This window comes from Pinus tabuliformis, chromosome 3_1, assembly GCF_031772625.1.
Source record: "Pinus tabuliformis cultivar Carrire ecotype Pingquan chromosome 3_1, CPIR1, whole genome shotgun sequence".
Classification (NCBI taxonomy): Eukaryota; Viridiplantae; Streptophyta; class Pinopsida; order Pinales; family Pinaceae; genus Pinus; species Pinus tabuliformis.
In genome coordinates, this window is record NC_142301.1 from 681,838,712 (window position 1) to 681,859,153 (window position 20,442).

General features: G+C 41.6%; 1 protein-coding gene across 1 annotated transcript in view; it reads right to left on the reverse strand.

Annotated features, from left to right (window-relative positions):
* The window catches only part of LOC149188933 (defensin-like protein), a 170,550-nt gene that overhangs the window by 118,459 nt on the left and 31,649 nt on the right, over nt 1–20,442 (reverse strand). The window lies entirely within an intron of this gene.

Here is a 20,442-nt window from a genome sequence, read left to right on the forward strand (position 1 = left end):
ATTAATATTTTTAATGGGTTCCTAAGTCTAAACTTAGGAAAATAAAAATATTAATAGGTATTAATAAAGATAAGGGTAACAAGCTTCTAAGAGACGAGGATCAAGTCTATTTTAATCGTAGTCGTTGATTAGGGAATTAATCTCGGCCGTTGATTCGTCAATAGGAAAAGTATAAGAGAAGACTTGAGGATCATTTGGAGACACATCGACAGTTACTCAATATCTCAAGGAAAATCGATTCTCAAGTAGAGGAGATCGATTTCAGAGGGAGAGTTGTAGGGTGAAGGACGAGGAGGGCATCAACAGTAGGCAGTGACAAGGGAGGAGGTGACGCAGGGACAGTGGGAGACAGCATAGAGAGAGACACAGTCCAGAGGAGAGACGCAGAGCCTACGAATGCTAACGCGGAGCCACTCAGAGCCACGCTCGGCCACGCAGAGTGACGCATGGGTGACACAGAAGTGGGAGCAGGGTCTCCAAAGTGTCAGAAGGTTTCAAAGGGAAAGTCTCAAGTGTTTTCTTTTAGTTTCTCTGTAAAACCATTCCTTGTAAAAGCAATTGTTGTTGAAGATTAATAAAGCCCTCATCTGCTGCATCAGTTTTCCCACATTGGGCTTTTCCGAGGACAATTGTCCAAAAATAACTATGTTGATGTGATTGGTTCTTGTGCATGTATTTTTCTCTGGGTAATTGTGTGATAACTGCAGTAGAATTTATTTTAATATTTACTGAAGGGATTTTGTAAATAACTTATTGTGAATAATAAGTAGGTGAAATAAATCAGTTGTTGTAGTAGTAGAATTTTAGTTTAGAAATTTTCATACATCACACCAAAACCGGTGCTCCAATCACAACCGAACAAAACTTGGAATGCCATCTGAAATCCATCACTATCCTTAAGGAATTTTTCGTCTCCTTGTCTCTCAGGCTTTACCGCAATCCAAACCCAGATCACTAGGCCCTAAACCAAGACTGCTCCCTCAGGCTTTACCGTGTATCCCACCAAAACCGGTCAAGGGATTCCTAGGCCTTTGGGAATGAACCTTGAGACCACCTCTACCCCAGATTTTGAAATCCATCTGGCAATTCCAAAGCTCAAAAACCGAAATAACATCCCAACATACCATGGCATCCAGAAAAAGGCTAGGCTAGGCTGAAATCCACTGTCATAACCTAGCAAAACCATGCCACCGACAGCAAGAGAACCATACACCAACATGCAAAGCCATGCATGTCCAAACTAGCTAGGAAATCACACATGCAAAAGGTTACCTGCAAGTATTCTTACTGAAGTTGTTGGATCCTTGCTTGCTTTTCCTTCCTTTCCATGCTTTCCCTTTCCTTTTCTCCAAACTAGAGCGCTCCAAGAAGACTTTAAGAGACCAAGAGTGAGAGAGAGAGAGAGAGAGAATAATGAGAGAGCTCCAAACTTGAATTGACAAAAGGTTACCAACTGATCATCAGAAGCCTTTTTATGAATGAGGCCTCTATTTTCTTCATTTTCCATTATTTTCCTTCAATTTCCTCCTCACATGCAACTTGTGACCTTTCACCTTGCTTTTCTCCTAGTTTCCTTTATTTTCATAAATAAATGTGCCAAAAATGCATTTTTCCTTTGAATGCCTTTGCCTTAGCCTTTGTCAATTTTCCTTAGTCAAAACAAACATCCAGTGATGCCCACTAGGATATCTTTGCCCAACATTCAGCTTGGAATAAGTATCCCTTAACCGTGGTCTTATTTTGTTTTTATTAACTTTTATTACATGAACTTTTCACTAGAGCTATTACAAAACCCTCCCCCTTGGGGAACACTGTCCTCGATGTTAAACCACACCAAGACCTCAGCAAAACTGCTGAAAAGAAAACATTCTACCTATGGAGCTTTATAACTTAGCTCGTTGCAGTACTTAGTATTTACAATGAAGGATCTGCTCAAAAAGCAAAACATCATGACAACATAACAAGATAATAACCATACCGCTTATTAGAGCTTTATAACTTAACTCATGTCGGTATTTACATCCATATACATATACATATACAAATATCAAAACATCAGCAAAACATATGCCAAACATAAACCAACATCAAACCAAAACTGCTTTGCCTCAACCGGCAAACAATGAGGGATATAGGGCAGGCATTTGATCTGCCATCTCCTATGTAGCTTCTTCAGGCCCAAAGTGCTTCCACTACACTTTAACTTGCTCTATGGCTCTATCACTGAGCATGAGATGCTTCTGTTGCAATATGCACTGAGGCTCTGACTGGGACTCTCCTTCTTGCTCCACCTACAATACAGATGTTATACAGTAAAATGACCACCTCATCAGCTCAGAGGGGAAAGACATGATGACTGAAGCAATGACCAAGTTCACAAGCCTTGTTTCCAAGCTAACGCTGCCTATACACTAACAACCTGCTTTATAAAGCTTCTCAACATGCCTAAGGGTGCGTTAGTGACCTAACTCTACTTGTTACCTCGGGAACAGCGTTAGTAAACCCTAATGAGGATCTAAGGGTCAGAGGAGCGGATTGACTAAAAAATATCCCTATATTCTCTCCTAAATCAACTCAAAAAAGCAAGGAAACATCAAAGTTCGACCTATTTGGGGGATTACTAATCCTAATGGAGTATGCGAATGGGAAAGAGCTCAAAATAATGGCAACATCATTGCTTTTACCTAAGGAACTCATGGAAAGACTTGGCAACCCTAACCTCACATGCTACATAAGCAAAGCCAGGGCTACTGTGAAAAAGGGTCAGATCATTTGAAAGGATAGCTTACTTGATTGTCAAGCAGAGTCTCAGACTTAAGCATAAGAAGTTGGTAAGAAGGGAGAGAGAGAGAGGAGCTGGAGGGGTAAGGGAAGGCTGATGCAACCGATGGTTGTAATCACTCTTTCGACATTAATATAGAACTGCAGTTGTACTGTCCACTCCGTGATGTTGGTACTATAATTCATTTATATGTTTATTCAATGTCTTTTAGCATGAGTGGCTTAGTTATGTGCAACTAGATGTCTTTTGTATGTTTATGCATTGATTATCAAGGTTTTATGTTGTGATTACGCTTGTCTTTTCTATGTGTAGGACTTGATCTGGAGCCAGCTCAGGGGACTTCCGCCTAGCTGCATTGCGCTCTCCAGTAACTCCACACGAAGGCTCGAGGTAATGAATCCGTCTTACTTTGATAGTTAGTTGTTGAACATGGACATGCATGTATCTTTGTGACAGCTGCAGATAATCTTACAGTCTGCCAAGGCTCCCGGGAAGACCCTTGAGGATTTCTTCCTCCATACAATCCTCCGATCACGAATCTGTTGGGCCCACTCTTGGTTCCCGTTGCATCTGTACCTCCTTTGTCTTCAGTTGGAACACTTCCACCCATCCTGTCGACGACTAACAGGTCGTGGGATTTTTTGGACACTTTTGGTCCCCCACCACTTCCCCAGTCGACAGTCAATACCACACCTTTGATGGCAAACCCTGCTATCCCATTTGTCCCAGGTTCAAACCCTATGGTGACACCCTCCACGAGTGGAACCCAGTCTATTCCGAGTTTCGCCCCTTTAGTGTCAAACCCTGTACCTTCGACAAGTGCTACATATAGCGCTCCTTATAACGCTCAATATAGCACAATTAGCACGGGTCCCTTCAACCAACAATATGGTTGGCATCCATTGTATAGTTCTAACCCCCAAATTCAAGTATCTGGGGGCACTCCCAATATGCATATACCGGCCGGGAGCGTAACAGTTCCCCCTCCATTTTCAGGCATGCATGGTCAGTCACTGATTGATATGAACCAGTGTTGCACACATCGCGATCGGGATTTAATCGGCGCCGGGAAAAAGGCGGAAAAAATCGTTAAAATCGGGAAAAAATCGGAAAAAAGCGGGAAAAAATCGTTTGGCACAAAAATATTCATTTTTTTTCATTTTTTTTCAATTTTTTTACTATCTAAACCATCTACAACATAAAATAAATACATTGACACATAAATATGATAAAAAAACTAATATATAAGATGTTTAATATCATTTCTAGCGCTAAAATCACACATAACATTGAATCATGTCCTGAATAGTAAGTCCCAACTCAGCCTCAAAATATCAACAAAAAATATGATAATGTATCTCATCATGTCATAATGTCATATACAATAAAATGAAAGTCTAATCCTATTGATTTCCTCTGCCCCTCTTGCGAGAAAATGCCACAGCTTTCCCTTTCCCTCTAGATGTAGATGCTGGTGCCCGTGCAGGTGGAAATGGCAGTGGAGTCTGATGTGATCTAGACGTTGAAGAACTAGAAGTAGGAGCTATAGGAGGTAGACCACGTCCTCTACTGGTGGCAGGGGTAGCCCGGGCAGGTGGTGTCACCTGGAAACATTACAATCTCCCAATCCTGAAATCCTGAAAAACTGATAAGTCTGCTGGATTTTAAATGAAATCTAAAATTCTACTTTCTCCATATGAAATCCAATGAGGCTGGAACCACTCTCAAACATCCTGAGTCATTTCATGGTAATGTTAAAAATTTAAGTAAAAGGATGAAAATGAAGATTAAGGAGAATGTCACTTTTACTTTAAGAATTTAACATTACCATGAATAGCATATCCATACTAGGGCCTAGACTTGATCATTAAGCTACCCCACTCAAAAATTATTTGTTTCTTTCAAAAAACATTGCATGAAAAAACCCAAAAAAAGTTATAAAACTATGCTGTCCTGATCCCCCACGATTTTTTCGTTAAAAATCGCGCTTTTTTTGAAAAAATCGCGATTTTTTGAAAAAAGCGCGATTTTTTCAGTAAAAATCGGCAAAAAAAAAAGTAGGCGATTTTTTCGTATAAAAATCGCGATTTGATCGGCAAGATGAAAAAATCGCGATTTTCCGATAAAATCGCGATTTTATCGCGATTTTAACAACACTGATATGAACACTCCTTATGCTATTCAAGGACTTATGGTTAGTTCTCTGGCGAGCGGGAATCCTCGTGGAGGTCCCAATCAATCCATGGGGGCACCCTACTCACAATCTCAAATGAGTCAAGGGGGCACTGCTTATCCTAGGGGCACTTCTATCCCCCAGCCTAACAATCCCTATGGAAATCCACATTACAATACCATACCCCAAGGCACCTACTATACCATGCAACCTGTGTATAATATTGGGAACAACACGATGGGAGGACTGCAAGGATCCTCAAGTCATATGTCATCGCCTTGGTCCGATTCGGGGGCATCACACACTCTGCCTTTCTTGGCAACACTTGATATCCCCAACTTGTACAAACTTATAAATGACCCCATCTATCATAACTTACTCTGGCCGCCAATCCCGCATAAAATACTGACAGACATCCCTAAGTTCGAAGGGAAACAAGGGAAGGATCCGGGTACACATGTCACCACCTATCATCTATGGTGTGTTTCTAACTCCATGGTGGAAGATAGTATCTGGTTACGTCTTTTTCCCCGCACCCTCACTGGCAATGCAGCTAAGTGGTACATTGAGTTACCACGCGCGTCAGTCAATACCTTTGACGCTCTAGCGATGGAATTCTTAAAGCACTTCCAACTACCCATCCGCTATGAAACTGGGACAGAACTCCTCACTTCATTACGTCAAGATACCGCCACCCACATCTCTGATCATATACATGAATGGAGACGTAGGTGGAGGTTAGTCAAAGCTCCCCTCCCAGACTATCTCTTAGCAGATTGGTTCTGCAAGTCTCTACTCCCCCAAATCGCTAAGGATGTCGCCTTAGGTGGTGCGGTCACAGAAGACCAATCCATTTGTCATGCCCAGCACTTAGATCTGATATATTCGCATTCTGGCACTCTATACGACATAATTCCCAATGCCCCTCGCAACTCCAATGCTCTCGCTACTCAACAACCCGGAGTGCACACTGATGGGATTATCGGCGCAACCTCCGGGACTGCTATAAAACAACTCAGCCATCACATTGCCCAGATGTCAATGGACCCCTCTACCAAATCGACTGCTCTTCCTACCACCGCGATCAACTCTATGCAATCTACACAAAAACCCAATGATAAGAACAAGAAGAATAAGAACAAGACCGCTTCTTCTGAAGAGCAGTCAACAAAGCAGCAAAACCCAAAGAAGAAGGCAGATGCGCCCCCTGACGATGGAAAGGATAAACCCGCCACATTCCCTTGCAAAATCTATGCCGAAGACCACATGACCTATCGCTGCCCACGTCTTCAGGAGTGCCCAAAACTACAGTATTGTAGAAGATTTGGCGCAAGCGCCGTCGGCTATGTCAGCACTCGAAGTATTACAAACCTGTCCAGCACAAAGGAAAGCTTTGCTTTCGGCTATTGGTGGTATCGACCCTCAAGATTCCATGCTTGCAATTTTCGACATGGAAAAATGTAAACCTCCCCTTTCATACCAGCTTGCATTTCAGGTGCAAATATCTTCGAAAGGGCGAGGAATACATAGAACTGTCATCGACGAAGGTGCTTCAACCTGCGTCATGTCGGCAACCCTCTGGATTCCATGCTTGCCATTTTCGACATGGAAAAATGTAAACCTCCCCTTTCACACCAGCTTGCATTTCAGGTGCAAATATCTTCGAAAGGGCGAGGAATACATAGAACTGTCATTGACGAAGGTGCTTCAACCTGCGTCATGTCGGCTTCATGTTGGCTCGCTTTGGGTTCTCCAACCCTATCCCCATCATCGAATTCCCTTAAAGCTTTCGACGGCCACACTTTCATCCCAAAAGGTTACCTAGCTAGCTACCCCATCACCTTGAATGGGAAAACGGTAACAATGGACATCGAAGTCGTAGATAGAAAGCTCAACTATAATCTATTGTTGGGTCGCAGTTGGACTTATGCCATGACTGCCATTGTGTCTACTGTCTTTCGCATCATCCTATTTCCATTGGATGGAAAGATAGTCACAGTGGACTAGTTGTCCTTTTTCACCCCTGATTATTCCCCGTTACCCAGCAGCTCTGTACCCTTAGTGGGTGGTGTACCTAACTCTTACGTCAGTATTGGTACTGGTCTATTGAAGGGCTCTTCCCTGATGGGTTGTTTCCCTCTTCCGTCGCCCACAGTTCCACAGACGGTCAATATGGTTTCATCTATTCCTCACGAATCGATCGATCCTTGGATCCTATCGGCCCCTTCAGACATTGACACTTACGGAGAACAAATGTTGTTGTCACCAGCTGAATTGGCCTACCAGGCCATTCAATCTGCATCTGAGTCTCCGGTCACTTTGGTCACGGCCAACGATACCACTGCCCCTCCCATAACTGCTCCTTTCGATCCCCTCAATCAAGTCCTACCTACGGATGAAGCTATTAGAGAGATCATGAGTTTAGAAGAGCGACCTTGGGAGGACTCGCACCATCGTGTTTCGATATCTAATTCAGACATGATGCCTCTTCAAATCTTGTCATCTGACGCACCTAAAATCGTTTCCTCACCATATACGACTATCCAAACTTTGGATTCGGAAGGAAACATGGGCAATCTTTCAAAGACATTGCTCATCGATATTTCAGTCAAGACAGGCATCGTGGAAAACATACAGATTGGAGCCAATCACAATCCTGAGGAAATTGCGAGCTTCACCTACCCTTTTAAGGACTTCCGCGATGTTTTCCCTTGGTCTTATGAGGAAATGCATGGCATAGACCCTTCTATTGTCAAGCATGAGATCAAGAAGTGTCGAGCATTCTTTTTATGGTATTTTTCTTGCTCGTTAATCCAAAAAAACCTCAAGTCTCCTTCTTCAGGCTCGTTAAACTACCACGAAGAAGGTTGAGCATTCTTTTTATGGTATTTTTCTTGCTCGTTAATCTGAAAAACCTCGAGTCTCCTTTGGGCTCGTTAAACTACTACAAAGAAGATATGAGTGCTTTCTTTTATGGGATGTTTTCTCGCTCTAAAACTGAAAAATCCCCGAGTTTTTCATCGTTGGGCTCGTTAAACACATACGATGATGGTCCGAGCAACTCTTTTTCCCTCTTTTTCTAGCTCACTAAACTGAAAAAGATCGATTGAGCATTCTTTTTTGGGACTTTTTTCTCGCTCACAAAACTGAAAAAACCCCGGCATTCCTTCTTTAGACTTGTTAAACACTTCTGAAGAAGCTCCGAGCAATATTTTTAGGAACTTTTCTCGCTCGTTAAATCGAAAAAACCCGAAGTTTTCATCATTGGGCTCGTTAAACACCTACAACAACGGTCTGAGCAACTCTTTTTCGCTCTTTTTCTAGCTCATTAAACTGAAAAAGATCATTTGAGCATTCTTTTTAGGCGCTTTTTTCTTGCTCATAAAACTGAAAAAATCCCAAGTTTTTTCTTTAGGCTCGTTAAAAACTTATGAATATGATCCAAGCATTCTTTTAGGTACTTTTCTCACTCGTTAAACTGAAAAATCCTGAGTTTTTGTCGTCGGGCTCGTTAAAAATTTACAGCAACAATATGAACACTTGCTTTTATGGGACCATTTCTCGCTCTTGAATCAAAAAATCCCCGAGTTTTTCCCTTCTTCGGGATCATTAAATCTACAAAGAAGGAATGAGCAGTTATTTTACCTCTTTTTCCTTGCTCACTAAACTAAAAAAGATACTTTGAGTTTTCTTCATTTGACTCGTTAAAATTCGATGAAGGTATTGTGTTTGTCGTCGCGTGACTCATTAAAAATTCACGACGAATATCGAGTTTAGTCCGTCTCCTTGTACTCGTAACAAAATGAGGTCAACATCTATTGAGCATAGGTTTCTCTTTATCTGGACTCAGTAGATTAACTCCCGAAAAAGTAAACGATCCAGGTATACTATTAAACCTTTGTCGCACCTGATTAACAACTATGACAAAGGGACCACCATGCAATCGTTCTTTATGATCTTTTCAGACTCCCTAAATATGAAAAGACCACCAAGTTATCTCATCTGGACCCATTAAATTACACAGATGTGAAGTAGAGTCGCTCTTTTTACGATCCTTTTCAGACTCTTAAAACATGAAAAGGTCGACAAGTTTCCCTGTCTGGACTCATTAAACTAATCAGATAGGGCATAGAGTCGCTCTTTTTGCGGTCATTTTCAGACTCTTAAAATATGAAAAGATTGATGAGTTTACCCGTCTCGACTCGCTAAACTAATCAGATGGGGAAAGTGGACAATACAACTGTGTTCAGTATTTTAAAGCGTGTTTTGGCAGCAGTCCTTCCCTTGAACATGGCACTCCCTCAGATAAACCTTCCTTGTGACGGCCTCTCAATATGAATCTTACCATCCTATGAGTTTAGCCTATATACCCCGATGTTCTGGCATCTCTGTATCTTAAAACTCTTTGGTGTTCATGAGTCTAGTGTTGCATGGTTAAAACTGTGTCGTGCCTTATATTGTTCAAGGGAAAACCTTTTTTCTTCTATTTCCTCCATCAAACCATCAAGCTTATTCTTTCATCATGCCCTCTGTCGTTTTGACCCAATGCTCAAAGATTCCTTAATAAAAAAATCATTCTTGTCCCGTTTTGTGTCGATTGATGTAGGACACATTATTGCCTACCTTTCGACAGGTCTCTTCCTATCGACTTCAACACTCTATCTAGGAAGACGATCCAAAAACACTTCAGTGCCTCGGTACTTGCAGACATCAGTGGCAGGTTACCTTGTGTTTGGTCAAGGGTTCTCATTATTGGCTCCTGGTTAAATGATTCTACGAGTGTTCGACGACAAAAACATTTTTCACACTCGCTAGATTGTACTGTGCATCTTGGAGACCATCACCATTATTGGTGGCCTTCCTCGCGTCTGTTAACGGTCTCCATTATTGATTGGTAATCAGATGATTTCGTGCATGTTCGACATCAACGCATATATTCACATGTCGCGATCTATGTTGTTCGATGAAGCGAAAATCAAGACCTTGGGTAGAGGCTTGCATCACTCAGCCTTGTTTCCTCTCCCAAGTTGCGTATATTTTTTTTTGGAGACAACTCATCAGAATGATCCTATTATGACACCGGTTCCGCATTGTGCTTATCGGCGGCCAGCATCGTCATATCTCTTTTATGAAAAAATCACTCTGACATAGCTATTGAGCGTGGGAATGCCCGACTCAGGACATGATTTTAGTTGTTTTATATATATGTGTTGTATCAGGATTCATGTACCGCCCGAAGCTCTGATCCTCTCTCTTTTTTTGTCAAGAAGGAACAGAACAGTTAAGTATAAAGTATTTCGGCCATCGTCGCAGCCTCTGATCTCACACTTTAGGGGGCATCTGTTATACAGTAAAATGACCTCCTCATCAGCTCAAAGGGGAAAGACATGATGACTGAAGCAATGACCAAGTTCACAAGCCTTGTTTCCAAGCTAACGTTGCCTATACACTAACAACCTGCTTTATAAAGCTTCTCAGCAAGCCTAAGGGTGCGTTAGTGACCTAAGTAACTCTACTTGTTACCTCGAGAACAGCTTTAGTAAACCCTAATGAGGATCTAAGGGTCAAAGGAGTGAATTGACTAAGAAATATCCCTATATTCTCTCCTAAATCAACTCGAGTAAGCAAGGAAACATCAAAGTTCGACCTATTTGGGGGATTACTAATCCTAATGGAGTATGCAAATGGGAAAGAGCTCAAAAGAATGGAAACATCATTGCTTTTACCTAAGGAAACTCATGGAGAAACTTGGCAACCCTAACCTCACATGCTACATAAGCAGAGCTAGGGCTATTGTGAAAAAGGGTCAGATCATTTGAAAGGATAGCTTACTTGATTGTTGAGCAGAGTCTCAGACTTAAGCATAAGAAGTTGGTAAGAAGGGAGAGAGAGAGAGGAGTTGGAGGGGTAAGGGAAGGCTGATGCAACCGATGGTTGTAATCACTCTTTCGACATTAATATAGAACTGCAGTTGTACTGTCCACTCCGTGATGTTGGTACTATAATTCATTTATATGTTTATTCAATGTCTTTTAGCATGAGTGGCTTAGTTATGTGCAACTAGATGTCTTTTGTATGTTTATGCATTGATTATCAAGGTTTTATGTTGTGATTACGCTTGTCTTTTCTATGTGCAGGACTTGATCTGGAGCCAGCTCAGGGGACTTCCGCCTAGCTGCATTGCGCTCTCCAGCAACTCCACACGAAGGCTCGAGGTAATGAATCTGTCTTGCTTTGATAGTTAGTTGTTGAACATGGACATGCATGTATCTTTGTGACAACTGCAGATAATCTTACAATCTGCCAAGGGTCCCGGGAAGACCCTTGAGGGTTTCTTCATCTTCCATACACCGGGTTTTAATCCCTATAGCAACAGACCAATCAATAATATGATTAACATCCTTTATGTACTTCCTAAGCAATGAAATATGGAAAACATCATGGATTTTCACTGTTGGAGGCAGGCAAGTCACCTGCAATACAGACCAATCAATAACATGATCAACATCCTTTATGTACTTCTTAAGCAATGAAATATGGAAAACATCATGGACTTTCATTGTTGGAGGCAGTGCAAGTCACCTGCAATACAGATCAATCAATAACATGATCAACATCCTTTATGTACTTCTTAAGCAATGAAATATGGAAAACATCATGGACTTTCATTGTTGGAGGCAGTGCAAGTCGATATGCCACTGGTCCAATCCTCTCAAGGATCTCAAAAGGCCCACAATATCGTGGTGCCAACTTGGCACATGAACCAATCCTCAAAGAGATTTTCTTGGGCTTGATGCGCAAATACACATGCTCCCCAACCTGAAACTCTTTGAACACCCTGTGTTGATCTACATAACTCTTTTGTCTATCCTATGCTACCTTTAGATTCTTCTTTATAACCTGCATTTCCTGCTCCATGTTCGTCAACATATCCAGTCCAATAAGTACCCTGTTCACTAGATCACTCCAACTAATGGGAGTGTTACAACTCCGTCCATACAATGCCTTGAAAGGACTCATCCTCAAGGATTCCTGATAACCATTATTGTATGCAAACTCAACCAATGGAAGATACTCCTCCCATTTCCTCTGTTGGTGCATCACGTACATCCTCAGCATATCTTCCAAGATCCTGTTGACCCTCTCTATCTGACCATCTGTCTGTGGATGATAAGTTGTACTGAAGGCCAATTTTGTACCCAAGCCTGCAAATAGCTCCTTCCAAAACTTGGAAGTGAACTTTGCATCCCTGTCTAACACAATCTTCTTTGGAACACCATGTAGTCTCACTATCTCTCTGATGAACACCTATGCTACCTCATTGGCTGAATATGTAGTCTTCACCGGAATGAAGTGAGCTACCTTGCTCAACCTGTCAACCACGACCATAATAGAATCATGTTGCCTCACTGTCCTCGGAAGACCTGTGATGAAATCCATGGAAATGACCTCCCATTTCCATTTCGGAATCGCAATAGGTTGTAGTAGACCACCTGGATGCTTGCATTTTGTCTTTACCTACTGACAGTCTAAACATCTAGCTGCGAACTCTGCCACTTCCTTCTTCAAATTCGGCCAATAGTAAAACTTCTTCACCGTCGTCAATGTCTTCTGATATCTTGGATGACCCAAATATGGTTTCACATGAAACTCCCTTAAGATAAGATTCTTGAGCTCACTACAATTCGGCACATAGATCCTGTCTCGCAACCTCACCAAGCCATATGTCATGAGACAATAGTCCGCATCTTGATCCCCTATACCTATACTTGCACCTAAACCTGTACATGCGCCTGTACTCTGTTGTAACCTGTGCATGATCTCCATATATTTGTCATCCCACTGTCTTGCCTGCAAGATCCTATCCCATAACTCTGTCCCATAGAAACTTATAGCTACTCTATGATTTACCTGAACCTTCTTGCTAAGAGCATTTGCAACCCAGTTCTCCTTCCCTTTGATGTATCTAATCTCGAAGTCAAACTCACTAAGGGTAGCCAACCATCTAGCTTGCCTGGCATTTAGATTTGGTTGGTCAAACAAATATATCAACCCATTGTGATCACTCATCAATGTAAACCTCTTGCCCAGAAGATAATGTCTCCACATTTTCAATGCATGTATAATCGTTGCTACCTCAAGATCATGTGTTGGATAGTTTTGCTCATGCTCATTCAATTTTCATGACTCATAGCACACTACATGTCCTTCTTGCATGAGAACTCCGCCAAATCCCCTCTTGCAAGCATCTGTACATACTACACACTACAAACTCTTTGTCTGGATCCGCAATCTTTAGCACTGGTGCATGTGTCAACAGCTGCTTAAGCTGCTCAAAACTATCTTCACATTTCGTCGTCCATTCAAACTTCTTACCTTTCCGCTGCAATGATGTGATAGGATATGCAATGCGTGAGAAGTTCCTGATGAACCTCCTGTAGTAACCTACCAATCCCATGAATGATCTCACCTCATCTACATTCTTAGGAGCTGCCCATTCCATGATGGCCCTTATCTTTTCTAGATCTACTGTTATGCCTTCCTTGGAGACAACATGTCCCAAGTAGTGTACCTCAGTCTGAAAGAAGTTGCACTTGCTAAGCTTAGCATACAACTAATGCTCTCTTAGCAATCTCAACACTGCTGCTAAATGTTCGGCATGTTCTTCCTCATTCTTAGAATATACCAGTATGTCATCAATGAATACAATAACAAACTTGTCCAAATAAGGACGCAACACACTATTCATCAAACACATGAATGTAGCTAGAGCATTAGTCAAACCGAATGGAACAACAACAAACTCATAATGCCCAACCTGGCCCTAAATGCAGTCTTGAAGATTACCTCTTCCTTGATGCATACTTGATGGTATTCCGATCTCAAGTCGAGCTTAGAGAACATTGTTTCTCCCTTCAACTGATCAAACAAATCATCAATCCTCAGCAATGGGTACCTGTTCTTGATCGTTACCTTGTTTAGCTGCTTGTAATCAATGCACAATCTGAGAGTACCATCTTTCTTCTTTACGAACAACATTGGTGCACCCCAAGGTGATACACTGGGTCTTATCTATCCTTTGTCCAACAATTCCTTTAGTTGCAACTTCAACTCTACCAACTCAGGTGTGCTCATCCTGTAAGGTGCTTTCGATGCTGGAGCTACCCCTAGCACCAACTCAATAGAAAAGTCTACCTCCCTGTGAGGTGCCAACTCTGTAATGTCCTCAGGGAATACATCCTAAAACTGCTGCAAAATTGGGTACCTGCTTAACACCTCTGCATCCTCAACCTCCTTACCCTTGTCACTGGAAATGTGTACTGCAAACATCACACAACCTTTTCTGCAACTACGCTTAGCCTGCATAGTAGTAACCATCCTTACTGATGTAGGCTTCTTCTTTCCCTACAAAGTCCTCTTTTCCCAACTATCATCCACACACTCAATGGCCTTGTCGAAGCAATCACCTTTGGTTCTGTGAAAGGTATAACCAATCCATACCCAAAAGCATACTATACGATCCCAATGGCAATACATTCAAATGCGTTGTTATAGGCATACCATTTAACTCAAATACACAAGCTCTTACCCAATGGTGAACTCGCTTCTTTGTACCTGTAGCCAACTGTACCAACCAAGATTTTGCATGCAATTCTTTTCTCAAACCACACTTATCCACCAAGTCAGGATTAATATAACTATAGTTAGATCCAGGATCAATCAAAATAGAAACAACTTGATCACAAAGCTTATTGTCCATCTCAATGATCGATGCCTGATGATCCGCCTACCTATTGTCCACAGCTGCATAAATCCGAGGAATGCTATGACCAACATCACCAACTATATGCGCCTCTTGAGCACTGTAGATCTAGGGTCTACCACCACTCTGATACTGTGGACAATCCCTCTTACGATGATCCTTACCACATATCCAACACTGCAATGGTTCCCTACCACCGCCTCTAGCCTGCTGCTCTCCATGTCCCTTCTCAGTTGTATTGAATCTCTTGTAAGGAACTGCATTATCTTTCTCACTTGCATCTTGAGGTCTTCCTCGCTTTGGTGGCCATTTTCCTTTAGCTTTTTCGTTTCTCTTCAAGTCATGTTTCGGCTCAACTTTGTGCTTCGACTGCTCATAACAATGCTTCAACTTTCAGATGGCCTCCTCCAACGATCTAGGCTCATCGAACTCAATCCGGTCTTTGTATGCAACTGGCAATCCACTGATGAATCTCTAAACCTTGGCCTTCTCCTCTCTGAGGTAAGGCACATATCTCAACAACTCCAAAAATCTACTAGTATACTCCTCATCTGTCATAGAACCCATCCGCAACTCATAAAACTCCTTAGCTCTGTCATCATAATACCTCTCAAACAAGCACTTCTTCTTGAAGAGCCTTTCAAACGCATGCCAAGTCAAATCATCCTCATGTATGTCCTTGACATTCTTCACGTCTTCCCACCAAATATCCGTTTTACCTTTGAGACTGAAAAGGGTTATCCTTACCTTCATGTTTTCTGAGTAGTCATGCAATCAGAAGAATTTCCTCATGCCAAGCAACCAAGCCTCTGCATCTTGCGATTTCTTCATCTCTCCATCAAAAGTAGGTGAGTTTTCCTTCTTGAACTCATCTGGCAAGTATCCTCTATCATTCCTCCTATAAGGATGATGACAATGACAGTCATGATGCCTATCAGAGCCAGAACTGGAATAGTACCTGTGTCAATCACCTCTCCTATCCGGAGTGTCCAACAACCTACCATCTCTGATCGTGTCAAATCTATCCGACCTGTGTCTACTAAGAGACCTACTGCCATATGCCCCATTAGTTCTGTCCTCATGTCCATGGTTGATCCGAAGTGGTCCCTATCGCTGCAAATCTAACAAACTTTAAAGTAGTATCACATTCACCTCTGCTTGTTTCTCTTGTGCCTGCATGATTTTGTCATTGTCTACTTTGCAACTCCTTATTTCTTCCTTCAGGATTCTCAATGTGTCTGCCAAGTCAGAAGAGTGCCCCACACCACGCTGCCCATCTGATTCATAGGGAGATTCTATGTAGTCTACCACCTTGCTAGCCATTTGATCTCTTTCCTACAAGGCATACTATGTCAGCTAAACCAAATCACCATAAATCAACGTACCTTAGCATAACTCGGGGAGGATACCTTGTTTGCAAGATCATCAAATCAGCGTGATGCATGTACAACATAACCATAATAACATATAGACATATATCAATAAGTGCATCAACGCATAACCATCATACTAACTAGGGTCTAGTCATCAATGCAAGGCCATATCAACAATGCATGCTATGACCTCATGCATGACAACAACCATTACTCCAGTATACACATTGCCTCATGCAACTATCCACTTGCATAAGTAATGCCTAATCAACTACACATACGCATAATCGCATGTAGTCGAGCATACGCAATCAATTCTTGTAATCAACCTACAAGACTGATGCATGTAATCAAATAACCAAGAATGCAATCCAGCGTACAAGGATGTAATCAAGCTGCATATAATTGTATAACTAGTCATATACTCATGACAATGCATTCCATAAAATCGACATCAAGTTCATCATGATAACCTTACCACTACCATGATCAATTTGATGCAGTGCAACAAGCACATGGAATGCAAGTGTAAGAGCCACACACGCAACTGACATGCACACATGACCAACACATTCACCCATATTTGTAGCACCAGATGTGACCCAAAGAGGGCACAACCATGCTCTAATACCAATCTGTAGCCCCTGCTCCCAGGTCTACCCAAAATAACCATGCCAACCGGGGTAAACATGAGAGATGCTACTATGATCAAATTCGACCTCCTATGCCTCCTTAAGGAAGTGGAATCGACGAAACATCACATACAGTCATCCAACATCATCAACAGAACCCTCAAGAGACAAGTCAGTCACTCAAACAGCCTGTCCCTGGGTCCCACTGCTATTCTGCAGCTCTTAGGCCATAGTCGCTCTAATGCTATGGGCAAGGGAGCAACCATAAACCCAAAGTTGCTTTCACAGGCCTGCCTACCAGTGACTGTAGACCAAAATTGTTAGTTTTGTGCCACCGACCCTGGGATTTAAGCCACTTTTCTAGCCCAGAATCCTGGCCTCTGCACAGAACTTGTTGTGACTTCCAAAATTCATTAAAAACATGATAGCGATGTTGAACAATCAAAAATCAACCTCGGGACTAGGCCTGAGCATCCCCAACTGGGATTGACATTCTATCAAACACTTGGCATCAATGCAACCTACAGGTCTAGGATACAAGATGGAGAATAAACAACTGAAACAACTTATGAAACATAACTAGAAGGATCACCTCCTTCTCCATTGAACTACTACATCATCAATTAGGTCTTGCATCCATCCATGTAATAGTTACAAGCAAATATATGAAATAACCATGACATAAACCAATTATTCAACCATGCTTATAACCAACATAAAACCATATAAATATCATAGATATGACAGCCATTAAATCCACATATAAATCAGTGCAAAAGTAAGAGAACTTAGCTTTTATTAATCATAGTCAAATCCGACTAGGTTCGGGACTTCCACGTACCACCCGACCATAGACATGGCTAAACCAAATCTCTCTTTCAGCCAGTCACCCCCATGCCATATTTTAAGCATGAATGTGGGATCTCATAGAACAACCAAGGGAATCCAGAGCTTAAACCACCCCACCCTCCTCAAACCGTGATCACACCAAAACTAGTGCTCCAATCACAACCGAACAGAACTTGGAATGCCATCCGGAATCCATCACTATCCTTGAGGAATTTTTTGTCTCCTTGTCTCTCAAGCTTTACCGCAATCCAAACCCAGATCACTAGGCCCTAAACCGAGACTGCTCCCTCAGGCTTTACTGTGTATCCCACCAAAATCAGTAAAGGGATTCTTAGGCCTTTGGGAATGAACTTTGATACCACCTCCGCCCCGGATTCTGAAATCCATCCGGCAATTCCAAAGCTCAAAAACCGAAATAACATCCCAACATACCATGGCATCCGGAAAAAGGCTAGGCTAGGTTGAAATCCACTGTCATAACCCGACAAAACCATGCCACCGACAGCAAGAGAACCATACACCAACATGCAAAGCCATGCATGTCCAAACCAGCTAGGAAATCACACATGCAAAAGGTTACCTGCAAGTATTCCTGCTGAAGTTGCTTGATCCTGCTTTCCTTTCCTTGATCCTTGCTTGTTTTTCCTTTCCTTTCCTTGCTTTCCCTTTCCTTTTCTCCAAACTAGAGTGCTCCAAGAAAACTTTAAGTGACCAAGAGCGAGAGAGAGAGAGAGAGAGAATATTGAGAGAGCTCCAAACTCGAATTGATAAAAAATTGCCAACTGATCATCAGAAGCCTTTTTATGAATGAGGCCTCTATTTTCTTCATTTTCCATTATTTTCCTTCAATTTCCTCCTCACATTCAACCTGTGACCTTTCACCTTACTTTTCTCCTAATTTCCTTTATTTTCATAAATAAATGTGCCAAAATGCCTTTGCCAATTTTCCTTAGCCAAAACACACATCTAGTGATGCCCACTAGGATATCTTTGCCCAACATTCAGCTTGGAATAAGTGTCCCTTAACCGTGATCTTATTTTGCCTTTATTAACTTTTATTACATGACCTTTTCACCAGGGCTATTACACTTGACCAGCAAGTTCGTTCCACTTAAATACACTAATGGTTATTGTACCTCATGGTGAAGATGCAACATTAGACATTATGTGTTATTAGCAGGTGGTTTTCATCATGGGTTAGCCAACTTAACTAGGGCCCAACTCCACTAGACAAGCATATGACACCCTAGATGTGAAGCATTGAGAGCAATGGGACTCTTACCACTTGCAAAGCATCATTCTATTCCATGGGCACCTACAACAACCCCAGTAGTTTGCACTTTACCCCACATTATTCATGAGATGATGCACTTAGACTAACGTGCCCCAGCTGGATTAGTAATGATCACATGGTTTGGCAATTAAACCAAAGCCTAGATCAAGTTTGTCTCACCCCTTGAGACATGGGAGGGTTAGCACCATTCACAAAGCCCTCAATGTTGGAGCAGAATTAGGCTATTTTATCACCAGGAGACTCATGAGACCCATTTTGTGCCCCAAACACAAACTGGGGTCCACACAATGATTTGTATGGAGATCTAGCGGCCAACACTTAGAACATGATTTTTTTAGCGCTAAGCATGCATGATGTCAGCATCTTGGCCCTCTTGTGGGTGATCTATTATGATTTTACATTGGCTATGGGGTCAACTTGTGACCTCACTTAGTATTTGCCCATTATTTTATGACTTGAGAGGCTTTTATGCTAAAATAGGCCTTAGTTAGTCACATACATATTTGAGATCACTCGTTTGTGATCAATCATCAACAAATTTATGAAATTCGGACCTCTCAAAAAATTCGCACTTGCTTCTTGTGGGTGATTTTGGAGATACCTGGATGCATTTTGATGTATGGAAGTTGATTTTGACATTCTTTGGAGTTATTTCTTCATCTAATGGAAGGATATATTGCATGTTATCTTGTAAGTGGAATTTATTTGTTGAATATCTTTTTCTTGAATGTTTAATGCATGGAACTATTCGTTTTAGATCAAAATTTTCTGCCCTAAATTGTTGAATATCAGTTTATTAAAGAAATTCTTGATGAATGGTGTATGCAGTACTCATTATAACATGTAATGGATGTTCCTAGTGGAGTACTTCTTGTTATTCTCCATCAAGATCCATTATTCCATTAAGTAGGTAATTGTTGAAATTTTGATAGCTAGGGCATTAAATTTCGACCTTCTTAGAAGGGAATTTGGCTTATCTAGCACATCCTTGACTCCATAACCCCATAGGACAAGGCATTAGTCCAATCATTTGGTGATCAACCTTGAATTTTCTCCATAATTTTCTCTTCTCAAATTCGGTCCTTTTAAGGCTAGGGCAAAAATCTAGGGCTTGGAGCAAAATTTTAGGGAGGAGAATTTTTGGTGATTTGAGAGCCTAAACATCAAGGGATAGGTCTAGGCTACTTAACCTATCATATTGGTGGGCGTTAGATTTCATCCATAAACTATCTTGCACTAGGTGTTGCTCTAAGAGGGAAACCCTAGTTTCTTTTCCTCTCAACTTGAGGACTTCCTTGAGGGTTTCATGAGCCTTGGATTAGTTGAATATCATTATAAGAAACCCTTTCCTTCAGGCCTCGAGTTTGTGAATACCTATCACCATCGAAAATCTCAAAACCCTAGGTCTTGAGCCTTCTTTTCCAGGGCTTTTCTTTGAGAGCATTTTGTTTCTTTGAAGCCTTGTACCTTCATTGTGCCTCTCTTTAAATAAGCTTTAGTAAAGTCACTTTGTACCTTATCATTAGCATATCCATTTTAAGGGATTCTCCCTTTACCAAGACTCCTCCCATCAGTG